At 39.3% G+C, this 21,927-nt stretch overlaps 1 protein-coding gene and 1 pseudogene across 5 annotated transcripts in view; both read right to left on the bottom strand.

Annotated features, from left to right (window-relative positions):
- Window positions 1-21,927, bottom strand: part of SYT16 (synaptotagmin 16) — a 323,819-nt gene that overhangs the window by 158,838 nt on the left and 143,054 nt on the right. The window lies entirely within an intron of this gene.
- Window positions 7,606-8,246, bottom strand: LOC110255403 (annotated as a pseudogene). The gene has a single exon (XR_002335545.1). The product of XR_002335545.1 is annotated as a 60S ribosomal protein L17 pseudogene (transcript).

Here is a 21,927-nt window from a genome sequence, read left to right as displayed (position 1 = left end):
ACCCGGTATCCTAGTTCTTTGGAGGCTTTCTTACCTCTTAGAAGACAAAGTTGATTCTGGTGCATTAGTCTAATAATATACTCCAATAAAATTTTTTTAAGGAAAAGAAAAAAAAGACAGCCCAGGTTCCTGAATTAGAAGAAAAAATACGTATAAAGTCTGTGGTAGCTGAGAGGGCTCTTTATTTGAGTTAAAATAGTTTATGAGATGTCATTATTATGATAAGTATAAAATAAAACAAAAACTGTGTGTGCATGTGCATTTAACACATAAGCTCCTACCATAAAAATGAGCAGGGTGTCTCAAAATACAGTAAACTAGCAATCTAATAAAGAAATAGTAGCAATCATGGAATGGCAGAAAAAATTGCAAATGATGCAGATGACAAGGATTTAATCTGCAAAATATACAAACAACTCATACTGCTCAACAATTAAAAAAAAAACAAACCACCCCAATAAAAAAATAGGCAGAAGACCTAAATGGACATTTCTCCAAAGAAGAGATATGGATGGCTATTTGGTACATTAAAAAATGCTCAACATCAATAATTATTAGAGAAAAAATGCAAATCAAAACTTCAATGAGATACCACCTCATACCAGTCAGGATGGCCATCATTAATAAGTCTACATATTACAAATGCTGGAGAGGGTGTGGAGAAAAGGGGACACTCCTACACTGTTGGTGGGAATGTTAAGTGGTACATCCACTATGGAAAACAGTATGAAGGTTCCTCAGAAAACTGAATATAGAACTACCATATGATTCAGCAATCCCACTCCTGAGTATATATCCAGACAAAATTACAATTCAAAAAGATACATGAACCCCCTATGTTCACTGCAGCACTATTTACAATAGCCAAGACATGGAAACAACCAAAAAGTCTATTGACAGATGAACAGATTAAGAAGATGTAGTACATATATATAATGGAATACTACTTAGCCATAAAAAAACGAAATAAAGTGACTTGCAGCAACATGGATGCAACTAGAGATTCTCATACTAAGTGAAGTAAGTCAGAGAAAGACATACCATATGATGTCACCTGTATGTGGAATCTAAAATATGGCACAAATGAACCTATCTATAAGACAGAAACAGTCTCACAGACAGAGAACAGTCTTGTGGTTGCAAAGGCAGACAGGGGAGGGAATTGGATGGACCGGGAGTTTAGGGTTAGTAGATGCAAACTATTACTTTTAGAATAGATAAGCAATGAGGTCTTACTCTACAGCACAGGGAACTATATCTAGTCTCTTGGGATAACCATGAAGGAAGATAATTTAAGAAAGGGTGTGTGTGTGTGTGTGTGTGTGTGTGTGTGTGTGTGTGTGTGTGTGTGTATTTATGACTGGGTCATTTTGCTATACATCAGAAAATGGCACGACATTGTAAATCAACTATACTTTAATTAAAAAGAAAAAAAATCACATACAAACAAACAAAAGAAGCGGGAAGAATATTTCTGTAGGTGTCTTCTTCTTTTTTTTTTTTTTTCTGTCTTTCTACCATTTCTTGGGCTGCTCCCAAGGCACATGGAGGTTCCCAGGCTAGGGGTCGAATCAGAGCAGTAGCCTCCAGCCTATGCCAGAGCCACAGCAACGTGAAATCCGAGCTGTGTCTTCAACCCACACCACAGCTCACGGCAATGCTGGGTCCTTAACCCACTGAATAAAGCCAGGGATCAAACCTGCAACCTCTTGGTTCCTAGTCTGATTCATTAACCACTGAACCACGACAGGAACTCCCAGTAGGTGTCTTCTTGATTGCAGTTTACCTACCCTATTTATTCCATTCAATCAGTAAATTTATCCAACTTATGTTGTGATATATCCGAAAGAGGCTTTTCAACCAGATATCCAGAGGCCGTGTGAGGATAACACCAACCAAGGCCAAATTTACTTTCCTTCACCTCCTTGGGATTCAGGACCCTGTACCCTGATTTTTTTATTTTTCATGTCATTCTGGGTACAATGTTCCTCAGGCTCAGTGTTTCTTTTAATTTCAACAATGACAAGAATTGCACAAATATCTGATCACATCCTCCAAACATGGAGAAATGCCTATGCTTCAGAATTCACAAATGTCCCCATCCAATCCATTTGTCTTTGTAACGTTGAACTTTCACATTTAAAAATAAACCATATATTGGACCAAAAAAAAAAAAAGAATTAGTAGCAATTGATAAATATAAAAGGAAAGCCATTGGATAAATTCCTAGGGGCTAGTTCTTTAAATTTTGTTTTAACTATAATTACATTTTAATTATAAAAGTGTTTAATTAAGGTAATTATAAACATAGGAAATGACTAAATAGTAAACATTAAAGGTTTGTGCTTATGAAAGGGGAAAAACTATCAAATTCCTGAGCTATATGCTTGATCACATATTTTGATCATCCTCATCGAAGGTAACTGTGAACAGAGAAGTGTGCCATACCCTGAATAATAATGTTCCTGGTCTTTCAAAGGCTGTTAGTTAAATCTTTGCAACCTCATTTCCCATCTGATGACAGACACTTGGATGGAAGAGGAGAGCTACGACCTAAGAAGAAAACCAGCTTCTAGGAGCTATGCCTTAAAAAACAAAACAAAACAAAACAAAAAACCACGTTATTTTGGTGAAAGCTCAAGTGGAAGCCTGTAAGCATGTGTGGTTTTTAAGGGACGATCAGCTCCTGGAGAGAGTCAGATACATCCTGCGAGAAAAGAAAATGTCTCCAATGATATGGTCCCCAGGTAACCAAACCCCAAGTCAAAATCTTATACACGTTCATCTACTGAAGTATATTAATGTTTAACATTTTTTAAAGGAGATTTATTCTCTGCCAAAGTCTGTAGGGAAACCATAAGTAAAAGTCAAGAATACTGGGCTTACTTCAAGTGCCTTCTCACAGCCATCAATTAACTTTCATTTCTTAGATGTGGGTTATTTATCTCTCGTTTCCTAGACTGGGTCATGAGGTTAACTAAGCCTATAATTTTTATGACAATTATCATGCCTTTAGGAGAAAGGCATTTTGCATTACCTAGCACGAACAAGAAGGCTTAGAAAGATGAATAATGCATGGAGTCAAAATAAGAACTATAAAATAGGCTGCAATCCATCTTCAATATGATTCAAGAGAGTCTACAGGTGTCTCCTGTTAAGAGAAAATTTGTTATGTGGGTAGGAAAATGTGCCACTGAGATGAAATATCTTCTGTAGCATTTGTCCCAAATGTGTTCTAAATGCTAGAATCTTAAATATAAAAACGGACTATTGAAGACTCGTGATGTCAACAATATGGATGGAAAAAGCCAGCGTGCAATTGCAGAGGCATGGGCAATCCAAATGGACTCTTCACCTTTGGGCTTCAGTGGGGGCAATTAGTGTAAAGCAAAATGTGAAACTGCCCTCTAATCAAAATATACTTTCTCTACCAAACAGAAACAGATCACAGAGCAGACTTGTGGTTGCCAGGGGTGTAGGGCAGGGAGGGTGGGATAGAGGGGGAGTTTGGGGTGAGTAGATGCAAACTATTATATTTGGAATGAATAAACAATGAGGTCCTAGTATAAAAAAATAATACATATGTATATATATATTTTTTTTTTCAGCAGTAGACACTGAGAAAAATGAGTCAGTGTAAAAACAAATGAGCAATGGTTTTGGAATCACAGGAAACAAGGCTCGGTGTTGGATCGTCCCTCAGTTATGACACAGGACCAGGTAAATCATGTTACCTGGGTGCACCTAAATGTCTTAATCTGCAATACCAGGAGCACTACCCCATCTTGCAATTCACTATGGAAATTAGATGGCACAATGTTTCTAAAGCACCTAGAAGAGAGCCCAGTACACAACAGAAACTCAATATCAGTTATTCATTACTAAACTAAAATTTGTGACATTTTAAAGGGTAAGTATAAAACTCTTGTAAAATCTTTTCTCTGATGTGGTAAGATGTCAGAAAAATGAAACTATCATTACAATTAACATCTGCCACTTCACGGTAGGCAATACTTTCAACAACTTAAATGTATGAAAAATATTAGCCATCCCATCTTGCAGTTGAAAAAAGTGAGACTCAGGAAGAGTAAGTGACTTGCCCCAAGGCTCATTCCTATAATAAAGAGTGTAGCTGGTATTCCAAAACTCCCTTGTTGGATTCCAAATTCTTGCTTTAACCATTATTCCACACTTCACAAAATGCCAATAAGACAGTGAAAGACAGTAGAAATAAAGAATCTGAAAACATTTTCCTAATAATTAGTCAATGTGGGATCAAATCTGGTTTGTCTGACTCCAAAGTCTACTCTCATCCTGTTTCCACACAACCTTGGCTGCCTATTTCACTAATGAAACTCTTAAAAATAAAACAAACAAAAAACCTTTGGCAATTTTCCAAAATAAGTATGAGAAAGTAAAAAAAAAAAAAAAAAGAAATACATGTTTCCAAAATAAACATAAGAAAGAAAAAAAACTAAACTAGGGTTAGGGTTATTTTATTTTATTTTTTTGTCTTTTTGTCTTTTCTAGGGCCACACCCACAGCATATGGAAGTTCCCAAGCTAGGGGTCTAATCAGAGCTGTAGCCGCCAGCCTATGCCAGAGCCACAGCAACGCAGGATCCAAGCCGCGTCTGCGACCTACACCACAGCTCACGGCAACGCCGGATCCTTAACCCACTGAGCAAGGCCAGGGATCGAACCCGCAACCTCATGGTTCCTAGTTGGATTTGTTAACCACTAAGCCATGACAGGAACTCATGAGGAAAACATTTTAAAATGCATTTTTCTTTCTTTTTTTTTGGTTGTTGTTGTTGTTGTTGCTATTTTTTGGGCCGCTCCCGTGGCATATGGAGGTTCCCAGGCTAGGGGTCAAATCGGAGCTGTAGCCACCGGCCTACGCCAGAGCAACAGCAACGCGGGATCCGAGCCGCGTCTGCAACCTACACCACAGCTCACGCGACGCTGGATCCTTAACCCACTGAGCAAGGCCAGGGATCGAACCCGCAACCTCATGGTTCCTAGTCAGATTCGTTAACCACTGCGCCACGACGGGAACTCCTAAAATACATTTTTCAAACTCCATGCAACAAAAAGTTTTGTACATAAGCATGATGATCTCAAAAAGACTTAGTTTGACCCAATAAGGATTTTTAATTGCTCAAATTTTCTGCCATGGCAGCAATGTGCAATAACAGCATCTTCTAAGTATTCTCCAAATTTCATAAGCCCATTGATGTTTTGGAGCATCTAGTATATCCAAGACAGAGATTTAAATATGTGCCATAAATATTCAGTGGTTATATAAACACAAAATCTTCAGCACTTCCAAAGGGACTATTGAATATGGATTTAATAATACAATTTTGTTAAGAGATTGTCACTGCTCTTGCACAGAAACCAATTTTCAGACCTACATATAATATTTTTATTGAGAATGTAAGGATGAATTATATTTAATTAATATTTACCTTTTTATAAACCCCACCAAAATGAGGAAGAATCTCACTTTACATCATCCTAACTAAAGTGATCACAATTGACTCCCAACAAGAGTGCACCTGTGCTCCAAGGCCTTCAGCACATATCAACTGGCCCCAAGTAAAGGAGATTCTGAAATCTCAAATAATATCCATATTACAAAGGAATGTAATTAGAAGGTAAAATAATGAAATTGAGGAAGATAAAATGTAGGTACGATTAACAGGAATTACTCTTAGACTAGGAGATTGCCAGGTTGTTGATTTTTGTCCCAAGAGAAGAGACAGAAACATCATTTCTATCACTTGAAAATGCACTAGGCTCAAAAATGAGGGAAATTATGTAACTACGGTAATTGCAGCCCTCTGGAGAGAAATTTAACAATACTCTAAATATCAGCAATCATCTAGTATTTGTTACACATTTTTTTCATTAATTACAGAAATAATTATCAGCTCTATGAAAACCGGTTTAAAAAAGAAAAAAAAATGTGTAATCCCTCCACCTTAATCCATGTCTGATTAGTTTTTTGTATTTCTTCTACCATTTTTCCTTATAATGTATATAGACTTGTAACCATATTATATAGGAACCTATAGTTATCCTTAGCCACTCTTATCCTACCCAGTTTTCTATCTCTCTGTTTTAGGAGACTCTCCATTTTATTTTTTATTGAAATATAATTAATTTATAATGTGTTAATTTCAAATGTACAGCAAAGTGTATATATATATTTCTTCAGATTCTTTTCCATTATAAGTTATTATAGGATATTGAGCAGAGTTCCCTGTGCTATAGAGTAGGTCTTTGTTGTTTACCTATTATATATATAGTAGTGTGTATATGTTAATCCCAAACTCCTAATGTGTCTCTCCTCACTCCCCTCACTATCCCCTTTGGCAACCATAAGTTTATTTTCTATGTCTGTGAGTCTATTTCTGTTTTGTAAATAAGTTAATTTGTATCAGTTTTAGATTCCACATATAAATCATATTCTATGATATTTATCTTTGCCTGATTTACTTAATATAATAATCTCTAAGTCCACCCATGTTGCTGCCCATGGCATTATTTCATTATTTTTTATGTCTGAGTAATAGTCCATAATCTTCTTTATCCATTCCTCTGTCAATGGACATTTAGGTTGCTTCCATGTCTTGGCTATTGTAAATAGTGCTTCTATGAACAATGGGGTACACAAATATTTTTGATTTAGAGTGCAGGATTATATGGCAACTCTATTTTTAGTTTTTTAAGGAACCTCCATACTGTTCTCCATAGTGGCTGCACTAATTTATATTCCTACCAACAGTATTAAGAGGGTTCTCTTTCCTCTACATCTTCTCCAGCATTTATTATTTGTAGACTTTTTAATGATGGCCCATTCTTCCATCTCTTAAATCGACCTGTCTTCTACCACCTGCACAGGTAATACCCAAATCAAGTCACCATTACTGTCCACTTGAACCATTTCAATAGCCTCTTAAGTAACCCCCTTGCACTCTCTCCTACTCCCCAAAACCCTCCAGAGGACTTAGAAGGACATGCATGGTTTGACTTCTTATCTTTAACCACTCTCTATTTGCTGTCTATTTTTCAGCATCTCACCAGTTCCTTTCAGCATTTTACTTCATTAGGGTCTGCACACTGTCTGAGACCTCTTTCCTCCCTCCAGGCTTCCTTCCTCTGTCTCTCAAAATCTATTCATCTCCTTTCAAGACTCAACTTACACTTCACTTTTCACAATGCTTTGCCTGACAACCAACTCCCATAATTCAGACTCAATTATGTTCCTGTGAAATATTCTCTTCTAGTACCTCTTACTTCTTATTAACACTTATTAGAATTGCAGCTTATTGATCACTTATATAATTATTTCTTTTAACATCTGTCTTCCTCACTAAACAAGAAGCTCCATGAGATCAGGCAGCATGTTAATTTTTTTCCCTGTTGTCAGCATCTAGTTGAGTGATTACCATAGGTGATGGTTGTGAATATTTGCATACACACACACAGACAATATTATATCCTACTTCTTTCAACTAACATCTTAAGGCGTTTGGCATATTTGCACAGTGTTTTATATTTACCATTTTTAATGATTTAATTTTTAAGACATCAAAACTCTTTTACTTTTATTTGCATTTATTTTTGTGAAATTTATTCCCAGGCCGTAAGTTTTTGCTTCTTCAGTTTCTTCTGGGATATCTTTTTCTTCTGTGCAACCTCGTCTTCTGGCTTAGGAACAATCTGCTCTTTCTCAGTAAGGATCATTTCAATGTGGCAGGGAGAACTCATGTAAGTGCTGATCTGACCATGAGCTCTGTAAGTCCTGCGCCGCATCTTAGGGGCTCTGTTCACCTGGATGTGCTCAATGACCAGAGAATCTACATCTAAGAACTTAAGTTCAGCATTACTCTCTGCATTTTTAAGCATGTGCAATAAAAATTCAGCACTCTTTTTTGGCCACCGACCCTGTGTCCAGCCCCACTGTTTGGCCTGGGCACACCTACCAACTCCACCATTGTAACGACAGAATGGCACACATTGCTTCTGTAGAGTGACATCTTTCAGATACTTGGTGGCTTTTCAAATATCCATACCCTTAATGACCTGGGCAGTTTCACGAGTGTTCTTAAAGTGAACACGAAGATTTGAACCTCTTGATTTACATGATTTTGTGGGGTTTTCTGGGTCGAGTGAATAGCGAACCATTTTTAGAGGTCACCTCAGGCCGCTTACCGGAAAAGACAATGATTTAGCATTTTTTTTTTTTTCGTCTTTTGTCTTTTTTTTGTTGTTGTTGTTGTTGTTGTTGCTATTTCTTGGGCCGCTCCCGCGGCATATGGAGGTTCCCAGGCTAGGGGTTGAATCGGAGCTGTAGCCACCGGCCTACGCCAGAGCCACAGCAACGCGGGATCCGAGCTGCGTCTGCAACCTACACCACAGCTCACGGCAACGCCGGATCCTTAACCCACCTAGCAAGGCCAGGGATCGAACCCGCAACCTCATGGTTCCTAGTCGGATTCGCTAACCACTGCGCCACGACGGGAACTCCTGATTTAGTATTTTTAAAGCTAAGTTATCAATTAAAACCTGAATACCTTTTCCCAAAATCACATCTATGAAAAGTACCTATTTTACAACAATATGAAATCCTTTACATCTCAAGAAAAAAAATAACTAGTATTCTCCATTAGAGTAATAATGTAAGTTATACTAACTCAGACATCATCAACTTAACATTTATTAGAGCTCTGACAGGAGCTAGGGTAAAGCTTACTTCTGTATTTTCTATTACAGTAAAATTTAAAATTAAATGGGCTAAGCAAGATCACCATCATCATCAAAATATTTCAGGAGACTCTTTACATTACAATTCTCATTTTTTTCATTAAGAGGTTAGGAGAAGGGCCTAAGGTTTTTCCTTCCTAATCAGGTAACAGATAATGCTCACACTGCTGATCCATTGACACACTTTGAAGAGCAAGGTTTTATTGAAGTATGATTCATAGGTCATAAAATTCACCTTTTTAAAGCATACCCATTCTAATCACAAACAGTTCACTACTTTTTAGAAAATTTATCAAATTGTGCAAGCATCATGTCCAACAAGAGTTAGGACATTTCATCACCCCAATATGATCTTTTATAACCATATATAATTAATCCTCATTCCCACCTCCAGCACCAGCTAACCAATAATCTACCTTCTGTCTTTACAATTTACCTTTTCTGGGTTCTCCATATAAATGGAATCATACAATAAAGAAAAAGATTATGAGACACAGCAGAAATAACGCTAAAATAGATATGAGGCACCATCAGCCAGTTCCACTTCTGCAACTAGTTATAATCTTGGGAAAGATGTTTGATTCCCTAGACTCCCATTTCCTCATCCGCAAAATAATAGAACTGCACTTGGACAGTTGTCGACATTCCTCGAAGATAACATTTTAAATCAGGGTCTTGGGGAGCTCCCCGTAGTCACCATCCTTTGCACTCTGGACTACTGATGGCATCGAACACATGTGAAATTCATTTTGCTTCAAACATAATTAGGATGCAGATATCAAAATTCAAGAATCTAAATGTCCATTGACAGATGAAAGGATACGGAAGATTTGGTACATATACACAATGGATATTACTCTGCCATAAAAAAAAAAAAATGACATGGAGAGTTCCTGTTGTGGTAGAGTAGAAACTGAATCTGACTAGTAACCATGAGGATGCAAGTTCAGTCCCTGGCCTCACTCAGTGGGTTAAAGATCTGGTGTTGCTGTGGTGTAGGTTGCAGACATGGCTCACATCCCACATTGCTGTGGCTGTGGTGTAGGCCAGCAGCTGCAGCTCCAATTCAACCCCTAGCCTGGGAACTTTCATATCCCATGGGTGTGGCCCTAAAAAGCAACAAGAAAGCAAGCAAGCAAGCCATCTGCAGCAACATGGATGCAACTAGAGATTCTCATACTAAGTGAAGTCAGAAAAAGAAAGACAAATACCACATGATATCACTTATATGTGGAATCTAAAATATGACGCTAATTAACCTATGTGTAGAACAGAAACAGACTCACGGAGATGGAGAACAGACTTCTGACTGTCAAAGGGAGGGGAAGGGAGAGGGATGGACTGGGGTTAGTAGATGCAAAGTATTACATTTAGAATGGATAAGCATTGTGGTCCTACTGTACAGCACAAGGAACTATATCCAATCTCTTGGGATAGACCATGATGGAAAATATGAAAGCCTGCTTGCTAAGAAATAACAAATACCTATGTACGACTAGGTCACCATGCTGCACAGCAGAAATGGACATAACACGAAATCAATATACTCTAATAAAATTAAGGTTTTTTTTTTGTTTTGTTTTGTTTTGTTTTTTTTTAGGGCCGCACTCAAGACACATGGAGGTTCCAAGGCTAGGGGTCAAATTGGAGCTGTAGCCACTGGCCACAATGCAAGATCCAAGACACATCTGCGACCAATACCACAGCTCACAGCAACTTCAGATCCTTAACCCACTAAGTGAGGCCAAGGATCGGAACTGCATCTTCATGGATACTAGTCAGATTTGTTTCCACTGAGCCACAATAGGAACTCAAAAAATAAAATGTAAAGAATAAATTAATGAAAAAGAAACAAGCATATAGAAGGCACTCAAGAAATAGACTGAATTAAACTAAACTGAACTTGGTTGGCCTCCACAAATTAGGTTTGCTTAATCCTATAAGATCTAGGAATGGTTTTTATAAATTTTAAACTATTTCCAAATTTTATTTATTTATTTATTTATTTATTTATTTTGTCTTTTTCCTTTTCTAGGGCTGCTTCCCGGGCATATGGAGGTTCCCAGGCTAGGGGTCGAATCGGAGCTGTAGCTGCCAGCCTATGCCACAGCCACAGCAATGCCAGATCCAAGCCGTGTCTGAGACCTACACCACAACACATGGCAATGCCGGATCCTTAACCCGCCGAGCAAGGCCAGGGATCCAACCTGCAACCTCATGGTTCCTAGTCAGATTCGTTAACCACTGTGCCACGATGGGAACTCCTATTTCCAAATTTTAGATGCATAAGCTCTTCATTGGAGACTACATTTCTTTTTCAGAATATCAAAAGGGCCCCTTATCCCCCACTGTCATGTCTATAAACAGCACAGATTGGTGAGGTTAGTCTATCTCTGAAAGATACTCTACCACCAATAGTTACACAAGTTTTAATGTGGTTCCCACTATGTTTGTGATGAGGAAAATAAGAATCTTTCATCTAATAAGATTTTCATTTATAGTCAGAAAACCATTCCAGCACAAATTATAAATCCATTGCACATGTTTCTACTAGGTCCTAGGACATGGCCTCACATTCTTATTCATACTGGCCCCCTCTGTCTATGAAAGAACACATCAATACGCTTAAGTTAGAACTCTCAAGCTAGATCAGTGCTAACAAATGTTCAATAATTTTTCCTTTGTTTTCATTTGTTGACACAAGCTACAAACTAAGCAGGTAGTAAAACTGTTCATTACTAAAATGATGACTGCTACACATTTTATCTCCTTCATTAGTGGTTATCAAAACAAGGTCTCCTGTGGTCCTTGATGGCTGGCTTCTTAGAATAGCAGTGCTAACAACACGACAATCTCAGTACTTCTGTGTCTGGCAAACATTAATCATCAGATCCCCCTGGGATCCCATCAAAAGCAGCAGCCTTAATGGGATCCTTGTGGCTGCAAACCGAAGTAGGTTAAGTGGGGGGTATATGATGTCTCTCAGGTCTGCCCAGCCAAAGTGGCCCCAGTCAAAGAACATTTGAAAACATCCCTTCTACATTCCCCTTTCCACTGGCAGGGAATTTCACATAAGAAATAGAAGCACTGTTTTGTAAGCATGATAGTGAATGCGTGATTCCTTAACTAATTCTACATACATATGTGACCTATTTTATAGCATTATATATAGTTATACAGATTGTATCTATTCAGTTAAACCAAAAAGCTCGCTGTATTTCTACTTTAAGCCAGTAATGCCTGTCTTTTACTTTTTTCTTCTCTTTCTTTTTTAATCCTTCCAATTTCTCACTGAAAGATAATGAAAGCCTGCTTGCTGAGAAATAACAAATACCTCTGCAGTCTTCTGTTAGCACGGTTCAGTTCAACTAGGATTTACTACTGTCACTTGTAATGAATGGGATCCTACTTTCCAGTAGCAAAATAGTAATATTTCATTCCAAAATGCATGCTGGTATAAATACAAGTTCTGCAATAGAACAGCTAATGGAAAGGAAAATCCTCCAACTAATGTGGAAAATGACATTTCACTACATTTCTAAACAGAGTCCCACATGAAATACACATTTTCTTTTTAAGGCCACACCCATGACATATGAAGTTCCTGGGCAAAGGATTGAATCTGGGCCACAGCTGCAACCTATGCTGCAGCTATGGCAGCACCAGATCCTTTAACCCACGGCAACGGTCCAGGGATCGAACTTGTACCTTTGCAGTGACCCCAGTCACCCCAGTTGGATTCTTAATCCACTGCATCACAACAGGAACTCTGAAATACACATTTTGGGTTAGTTTCAGATTGGGGGGGTGGTAAACGCTAAATGGAACTCTTGCCCTAAAATGTTCTTACACCATTTAAGTCTTTGACCATAACACCTACCCCTGTGAAAAACAAAACTTTAAAAGGACTCTGACATCTTTCCAACATAGAATAATGAGCTACAAAGTATATCTTTAAGAAGTATTATTTGCTTAGAGACCGAAAAGGGTGATGGAATTTGGGAGAACCAAAGACCCACTTATGGGAGTTCCTGTTGTTGCTCAGTGGGTTACGAACCCAACTAGTATCCATGAGGATGCGGGTTCAATCCCTAGCCTTGCTCAGTGGGTTAAGGATCCGGTGTTGCTGTGAGCTGTGGTGTAGGTCGCAGATGCAGCTCAGATCCCAAGTTGCCCTCGCTGTGGTGTAGGCCAGCAGCTGCAGCTCCGATTTGCCCCCCTAGCCTGGGAACTTCCATATGCCACAGGCACGGCCCTAAAAAGGAAAAAAAAAAAAAAAAAAAAAAAAGACCCACTTAGCAACAACAAAAAGCTTTCTGCTTAAGAGTCCAGGTAAGATATTGAGAGCTTCATCATACTTTCCACAATGTGCCTTGAAATGATTTGTATTTTGCTTCAAGACAATTTAAAAAGAAACAGTCAAAGAGTTAGTGCCCTGAAGGTAAGGTTTTCCCCCCCTCATCCCCTCTCTCATCAAGTGACCCACACTTTTGTGGAATGACAACTATAAATAACCACTCTGTCATTAATGCTCACTAGGAAAAAACAAAAAAGAAAAGCAATTCTTAAACAGATCACAATTTCATTCTATAAAACTGACAATAATTGTTCCTAAGAATTAAGAACTCTTTGGAGGATCTAAAGTATAGAAACTAAGAAAATAAGATTCAAAATGTTTTTGGAATTCCTAAATTTACACACTCCAAATAGTACTTGTCACTCTGTCATTAAACCTCAATCATTAAACATGATGCTCTAAGCTTGCAATTACTATGATTGTGAATAGGACATTTGCTCCTTTACATGAATTTTAGAGAAATGTAGATATTTTAATGGAAAAGTAGAACCAGAGACATGCCCTTTCTTTTACCTTAATATGTTACACTAAGAAAAATAAAAAGATTTTAAAAACCTCTTCCTCCAATAACTAGTTTAGAATTGATTACTCAAATAGCTAGTTAAGCATAAACTTATAAACACTCCCTTTAACGTAGAAACAGTAACCTGGGAGTACCCATCGTAGTGCAGCAGAAACGAATCCAACTAGGAATCGTGAAGTTGTGGGTTTGATCCCTGGCCTCATTCAGTGTGTTAAGGATCTGGAGTTGCCATGAGCTGTGGTGTATATCACAGACACAGCTCCAATCCTGCATGGCTATGGCACAGGCCAGCAGTTGTAGCTCCAATTCGACCCCTAGCCTGGGAACCTCTATATGCCGTGGGTGCAGCACCCCCCACCCCCCCAAAAAAAACCAAACAAACAGAAACTGTAACCTGTACTACTATTCTACAGTAATGCTTTTTCCTTGCTGTCCACTCATCAGCTCATTTCTTTTTAAATTTAAGGAATGCATCTTTTTAAAGCATAATGAGCCTTACTGATAAGAGAAACACAAAAACCCATCACCTCTGATAAATGTAACTGGTACTCCCTATGTATCCTCTAGATACCATGTATCTTTGGAAGGTATGGCACAGAGAACTTGAGGACAATCCCATTCTTTAGCATGTGCAGACCAATGTACAAGCTTTAAACTTAGGAGCAATTTCTTCATCTGTAAGTGAAAAATGACACAGTCCCCTCAAAGCTACCCATAAAGTTGATGAGATCATTTCACCAGCTCCAGCAAAAGGATGTATGTTGAAGGCCTCCTCAGGTCATCCTGGGAACCCCTGATGAAGGAGTGAAGAAAGAATTTCAATCCACCAAGAAATCAACATTTATTGGGTACCTCCCCATAGATCCCAAGGTTTACTGAGGTCTACCCAGAACTCAGTCATACGATTCCATGCTCTGGCTATTCCAGATACAAAAAGGCTCAGAGTGTCAGCCAAAAGTTGATTTGGGACTATATATGTTATATATATATGTACCTATATATACACACACCCATATGTTAGAGAGTCATTGGCAAGGTGAAAAAATCATAAAGGGAATTCTCTGCAGTTTTTGAAATAGTGATGTGTGTTTTGGGAGTTCTCAAACTTAGGTGTTAAACATTTCCGCAGCAATTTGTACTTACAGAGAGCTTCAGATTTGTTTTTATTAATATCCTGGCATCACAGAGGAATCTAAAATGCCACAAGAAGAATCTGTTTCTAAGGTAACTCACTATGTACCCTTATGTAAATAGCTCAGAAAACAGAGCTGCTCATATTCTGACTGAAAATGTACCCAGATCTATAGAAGGACCTTTTGTATCTTCCCGACCTTCAATCTAATGTCTTGGCTCTCCAGCAACTGGCTCGCTGTGTAGCATGTTCATTTGCTGGGTCAAATTATTGATTGGGGACAATAACCCATCATCTAGGTTGCAAGAAAACAAACAATAAAGAGTGGAAATTTTAAAGGGACAGATCTACTCCCTTTTGAGCAAGGAAAACATGGAAATGGAGACAATAGGGTATAATTTAGAAATGAATTGTCTTTGTTAATAATTGTTGAAGATGGGTGATGGGTATATGAGGCTCATTATGCTTTCCTCTCTATACTTTCCCGTATGTTTGAAAATTTCCATGATAAAAAGTGTTTTTTCTTTTTTTTGATTAATGAAGATCTCTTCCCAGCCTCCCTACTGTAATACACTGAAGGAAACAAGAACACAAACACAGATGTTAAGTAAGCTCCCATGATGGTTAGTTTTATGTGTCAGCTTGGCCCAAGTATTTGATTAAACATTTCTCTGAATATTTCTGTGAGAGTGAGGGTGCTTTTTTTGTGGATGAGCTTAACACTTAAAAAGGTAGATTTTGCATGAAAAGATGCTCAGCATCACTAATTATTAGAGAAACGCAAATCAATCCAAAACTTCAAAGAGGTACCAACTCACACTGGTCAGGATGACCATTCTTAACAAGTCAACAAATAACAAATGCTGGAGAGGGTGTGGAGAAAAGGGAACCCTCCTACACTGCTGGTGGGAATGTAAATTGGGGCAGCCACTATGGAAAACAGTATGGAGGTTCTTCGAAAAGCTAAAGATAGAGTTTCTCTATGGTCCAACAATACCACTTCTGGGCACATATCTAGAGAAAACTATAATTGAAAGATACATGCACCTGTATGTTCATAGCAGCACTATTCACAATAGCCAAGGCATGGAATGTCTATCAACAGACAAATGGATAAAGAAGATGCAATACATACATGCAAAGCAATACTACTCAGCCATAGAAAAGAATGAAATACTGCCATTTGCAGCAACATGGATGTACTGAGAGATTATCACACTAAGTCAGAAAGAGAAAGACATGGAGTTCCCATCATGGCTCGGTGGTTAACAAATCTGACTAGCATCCATGAGGACGCAGGTTCGATTCCTAGCCTTGCTCAGTGGGTTAAGGATCCGGTGTTGCCATGAGCTGTGGTGTATGTAGGTCAAAGATGCAGCTTGGATCCTGTGCTGCTTTAGCTGTAGCATAGGCTGGCAGCTACATCTCTGATTCAACCCCTAGCCTGGGAACTTACATATTCCTCAGGTGTGGCCCCCCCCAAAAAAAAGAAAGAGAAAGAGAAATATCATATGATATCACTTACATATAGAATCTAAAATATGGCATAAATGAACCCATCTATGAAACAGAAACAGATTCACAGACAAAGAGAACAGATTTGTGGTTCCCAAGGTGGAAGGGTCGTGGGGAAGGGATGGATTGGGAATTTGCAATTAGCGGATGCAAACTACTGTATATAGAATGGATAAACAACAAATCCTACTGTATAACACAAGGAACTATGCTTAATATCTTATGATAAACCATAATGGAAAAGAATATGAATATGTATATGTATAACCAAATCACTTTGCTGTACAGCAGAAATTAATATAACCTTATAAATAATTTTTTTTTAAAAGTGGACTTTGTGTAAGGCAGATTTCCTTCCATAATGTGAGAGGGCCAAATACAATCAGTTGAAGACCTTAACAAAGACTGACCTCCCCTGAGCAAGAAAGAATCCCATCAGCAGATGACCTTCACACTTCAGCTGCTGCAACATTAGCTTTTTCCTGGGTCTCCAGCCTATTGGCTCACCCTACAGATTTTGGACTTGCCAGCCTCCATAATATAATAAGCTAATTCCTATAAGACAGAAACTAGTTCCTTAATTTTTTCTCTCTCTCATGTACACACATAAGAGAGCAAAAAAAAAAAAAATGTATGTATTGAGAGAGAGAGTAGGACAACTGAAAATTCCATAGTAGCCATTGGGAAATGTACTTATAAGAGTTCCCAGAACCAATACACACTCTCTCTCTCTCTCTCTCTCTCTCCCTTTCCTTCTCCCTTCCCTCCCCACCCCCAGCAGAGAGCAAGATGTGTTCAACCCTATGTAAAGTAAATCTCTCCATCCTGTCAGTTAGTCATTATTTTAGGCCCTTATCACATTGATAATAATCTGTAATCATTTTATTTGCCTCTTTACTTTCAGTTTTATTTATTTTCCGTTGTTATCCAAAGTGGAATTTCCATGAGAGTAAAGACTGTATCTCTCTTTTTCACCGTTTTATTTCCAGGACTTAGCACACTGTGTAGCATAACATAGATTTCTAAGAAATAATACTGAATGGATGAATGAATATTCTCAAACGAGTAACTTCTCAACTGAGTTCTTTGAAATGTGTACCATCAAATAGGGTTCAATCTATCATACTTTAACAGGTGCATTGAGAGTATTCTCAATTATTTTTGTCACCAAAACAAGGAACTAGACACCACAATGAGATGCGACAACATTTGTCCTCATGTTAAAACTCTCACAGCTCCTCAGTTTTTCTTTTCATGTATTAGGTTGAACCACATGAAACTTCCAACCTACAAAATCAGTAATATCACAGAGTTCAACCCAATAGAATAAACACTTAGAGAAATGTGTATACTGTGCAAATTAAAGCATTAAAATCAGAAGAGAAAATACTTTTCAACTTAGACTGTTATCAAGTGGTTTTCCCATCTAGGTACCCCCATCCAAGTTGGGTCCTGTTTGGAAAATGCCTCACTGGAAGGGTGACAAGAAGTAAAGAAGGACTATTCCATTCATCCCACCATTTCAGGAAAAAAAAAAAAAAAAAAAAAAACAAGGGAGGATGGTGGGAGGGGTAGAAGATTTCAACTTTTTTTTTTTTTTTTTTTGTCTTTTTGCTATTTCTTTGGGCCGCTCCCACGGCATACGGAGGTTCCCAGGCTAGGGGTCGAATCGGAGCTGTAGCCCCCGGCCTACACCAGAGCCACAGCAACGCAGGATCTAAGCCGTGTCTGCAACCTACACCACAGCCCACGGCAACGCCGGATTGTTAACCTGCTGAGCAAGGGCAGGGACGGAATCCGCAACCTCATGGTTCCTAGTCGGATTCGTTAACCACTGTGCCACGACAGGAACTCCAGGTTTCAACTTTCTAAAGAGAGTTAATTCTTAACTCTAAAACAAATTATTGTACCATCTAAAATTCTATAAATTATATAAAAAGTATATTTCAGTGGCATTTATAGGGTTTAATCATCCTATCAGAAAAAAAAAAAAACATAGGGGACTATTTGGTCCTTTTGTTATTCTAAAGCATTTGGTTCATTTAAAATTCATCTGAGTAGTCCAACACCCATAACCCCTGTGCAGACCTGCAAGTGAAGAAACTGAGACTCTGGGTTCAGAAAACACAACGTGAAAGACAGCAAACCCAGACTTCTTGGAAAAGAAGAGACTGTCCTTTAAGACACATCTTTTGGCCTATATTTAATTCATCAGTCCTACTAAACATGAAGTATAAAGAAGCTAATGCTGGTTATTTACAATGGTAAGATGGGGACATGGCTAAATGTCCTTCTCTATCTTAAGGAGCCAAATTATGATAATGATGATGATGATGAAACCATCCATATCTGCTGGCCAGTATCCTTTACACACATATATAAAACATACATATATAAATGTATATATATATATATATTAAATATGTGTATTATATATATTATATATATTTAACATCTGTTTCAGATCCTGATTCACACTATTTTGCAAAATTTTTCATCACGCTTTCTTTTTTGGGCCTAAAACTAAAATGGAATATAGTCACCATCATTCAGAAAACACTGGACATTATATAGACAGAACAGCCAAATTCTTCTATTTGGGTCCAGTTCACTAAAAATTTCTAAAACTCAGAATATAAATTTTGACACCTTTGAATAATCTTATGAAGTAGACAATTTTTCTAAATCATTTTTACTTTTTTTTTTAAAACCCCTACGAAGAAGTAATCTGCTCGTAGCACCATGGTACCTCTGAGGTGGTGGGGAGGGAAGCAGCATGAAGGACAAAGCTTCTTGCTGACCAGGGCAGAACTGAACAGAACCAGTCAGGGTAGGAAATAGCTGGGGAACCTCAGATGAACTCTGAGGACAGAAGCAAAGGTAAACTGGGCCAGTGTTAACACTCTGCTCAAGTGCTTCCATTCCGTACCAAATGGGGAAGTTGGCAATGAACTTCCCCCTGCTGGCAGTGGCACTCCACCCTGGCCACTCCTTTAAGTCACCTGGCATTCTTTTTCAAACTCTACAGGGCACCGGGCCACTGTCACTCCTTATTCTGATTTAACTAGTCTGCAGTGGGATTTGAGCGTTAGTATTATTTAAAAGCTTCCCAGGACTGAGATACAATGTAGTTCAACTGGACTGACAACTGGAAAGCACTCTTGACTGCTGATTACTACGTATTCCATAAATAATTGACAAGCTTTTGTTTTGTCTCTTTGTAAGAATCATTCTAATCCTGGATGGGGAGTGTCAAACACCACTATTGAAGGAAAATGGAGAAAGAACTTTATATCTAATTCTTCACCATTGCTCCTAAATTGTCGTGATTTAACAGCACTCTCATGTGACGTTTCTACCCCCTCTCTTTCCGTAATGGGCTGAATGGTGCCCAAGCTCTGTCCATGTCTTAATCCCTGGAACATGCGAAGGTTGGGAGGGTGTTTGTGGACGTTGATGAAGTTAAGGATCTTGAGAAGATCTTCCTGGATTTCAGGGTGAGACTTAAATCCAGTGACAAGTGGCAGAGAGAGGACAGAGGCAATATGAAGATGGAGGCAAAGATGGGACAGAGGCAGCCACATGCTGAAAAGTGCCAGGGGTGGTCAGCAGCCACCCGAAGCTGGGAGAGAGTGTGGGCCAGCCAATGCCTTGATGTCAAACTTTAGGTCTCCTAAACTGTGTGAAAGATCAATTTATGTTGTTTTAAGACACCAAATTTGTTGTGATCCGTATGGCACCCACTGGAAACCAAACCATCCTCCAAATGCTCCTTTTCCTCACTTTCTTACATCCCAGAAATTCCAAAGCATGAAACAATGGCTTGAGTTGGGATGTTAGGTGGACGGAAAAATAGTGCAATTAAGAGCTTGTCCTCTAACATTAGGCTGTTTTTGGATACAAGTCCCAGCTTTGTCACTGAATAGCTTGGGAAAAAAATTCATCACTCCAAGCCTCAGTTACCTCATCTATAAAACGGAGATGTTAACAGTACCTCTGTGCTGAATTGTGTAGTAGCAAGTCATACTTGAACATACTCTGACCTAAAGGTAGAACTGAAATTAAAAGTATCTGACAACTGCAGCCATCATGACCCAAGCAGAAGGAATTGGGACCAGTCGGAGCCCTGCTGGACCAGAAGCTAACCATCTGGTTGTAGGTGAAGAGGTGGGAGTGGCCTTGAGGGGCAACCAGTCAGCTGGGTCTTTTAACCAACTGGTAGGGAGAATTGTCACGTTTTAACCACCTGACTTCTGAGCTCCAGCTGGCACAGTTTTCTTGCCCAGCACCAGCTTTGCCTAAATGTATAGTCTGTCTCCAGGCTGTCCCAGGGTGCTCTTGTCTCTCTCTGTCACCCCTCGCACCCATGCTCAGTGTTGAGAAACTGAACTTCCACTTGTCCCTCAAAGTCATTTGGTTGGTTTCATTGGGCATGAAAAATCAGTTTGAGGGGTTTCTACTCCCACCCCTTGTTCCTGCTCATCAAGGTGCATTGAGCACCACAGTAAGTTGATTTGCTGTGACATGCTGTTTCCTCCTGCTGGCTCCCTGACCTCCAGAGGAGGCGGCCTCTGCCTCTCCAGCCTCCCCTGTCAAGTGTCTACACCTGCAGTACCTCCTCGTGATACGTCCAGGGAAGACAAGTACATGATTTGAAGACCCAGTGCAGACTGAAAATGGAGGGCCCTTGTTTCAAAATCCTTGAGAAGTTCAAGAAGGCAAGAGCAGAGCACCAACCCAAGAGCAGGGCCCTTCTGGGCATGAGGCCCTGTGCAGCTGCACAGCTGGCGTGCCCATGAAGCCAGCTCTGGTTCCAGGAGGCTCAGTGGCTCACTCCCCAGGTTCCTCAAGCCTACCCTGCCCCCCAGGTGCAACAACTTCCCAGTGGGAGCACAGTGGCTTGTTTCCTCACACAGAAACTTCTGAACGCCTGTGTGACATGGTCTGTTTGCCTGAGGAACTGTGTGGGGAGTCTTCAGAACCCCTTCCAGCATGTTCCACCCCCTGCAGCCACCCTAGGCTCACATGGGGCCACTCCTCCAAAGGGGATGTATATGCTGCTCTGAGCTGGGCCTCCTCCTCAGGCCATGCTGGACTCTGATCTCACCACAACCACTGCCATCCCGCCCCACCTCCACCACCCTTCTCCCGGTCCAGGCAATGCCCAAGCCCTCCAAACCTCTTTTCCTGTCATCCTTCCAAGCCTGGGATGCCCTTTCCAGTGATGGAAATCCTTTCCTCTCCCTCCCTGTCCTGGAGGACCCACCCCCATGTCACAGCCTATATCTTTTCTACACCATGCCTCTTAAAGGGAAGCTCTTTGCTCCAAATTCTCAAAGTTGCCTTTGATACATAACAAAAGCTTTTGAGGTGGAAAAAAAAAAAAGCAAAACAGAAAAAGAAAATTCTCTCTCTTTCAAAGCTAAGCTTCTTTAAAAACTATTATCTCACAATGGGATTTTGATTTTTAATAAATTTTTTATCTCAAAGCTGTACAATGACTTCTTTGTGGCAAGTAACATCTACCCTTCCCCCAAAGCAATCTCTACTGAGAAATAACACAAGTACCTTGCATTATTAAATCAAATAATCTGTGTAACAGACTTAGCAGGTATATGGCAATACT

This window comes from Sus scrofa, chromosome 1 (genome assembly GCF_000003025.6).
Source record: "Sus scrofa isolate TJ Tabasco breed Duroc chromosome 1, Sscrofa11.1, whole genome shotgun sequence".
Taxonomy (NCBI): Eukaryota; Metazoa; Chordata; class Mammalia; order Artiodactyla; family Suidae; genus Sus; species Sus scrofa.
The sequence above is the reverse complement of the archived record's forward strand: the minus strand, read 5'-3'. Positions and strand labels throughout refer to the sequence as shown.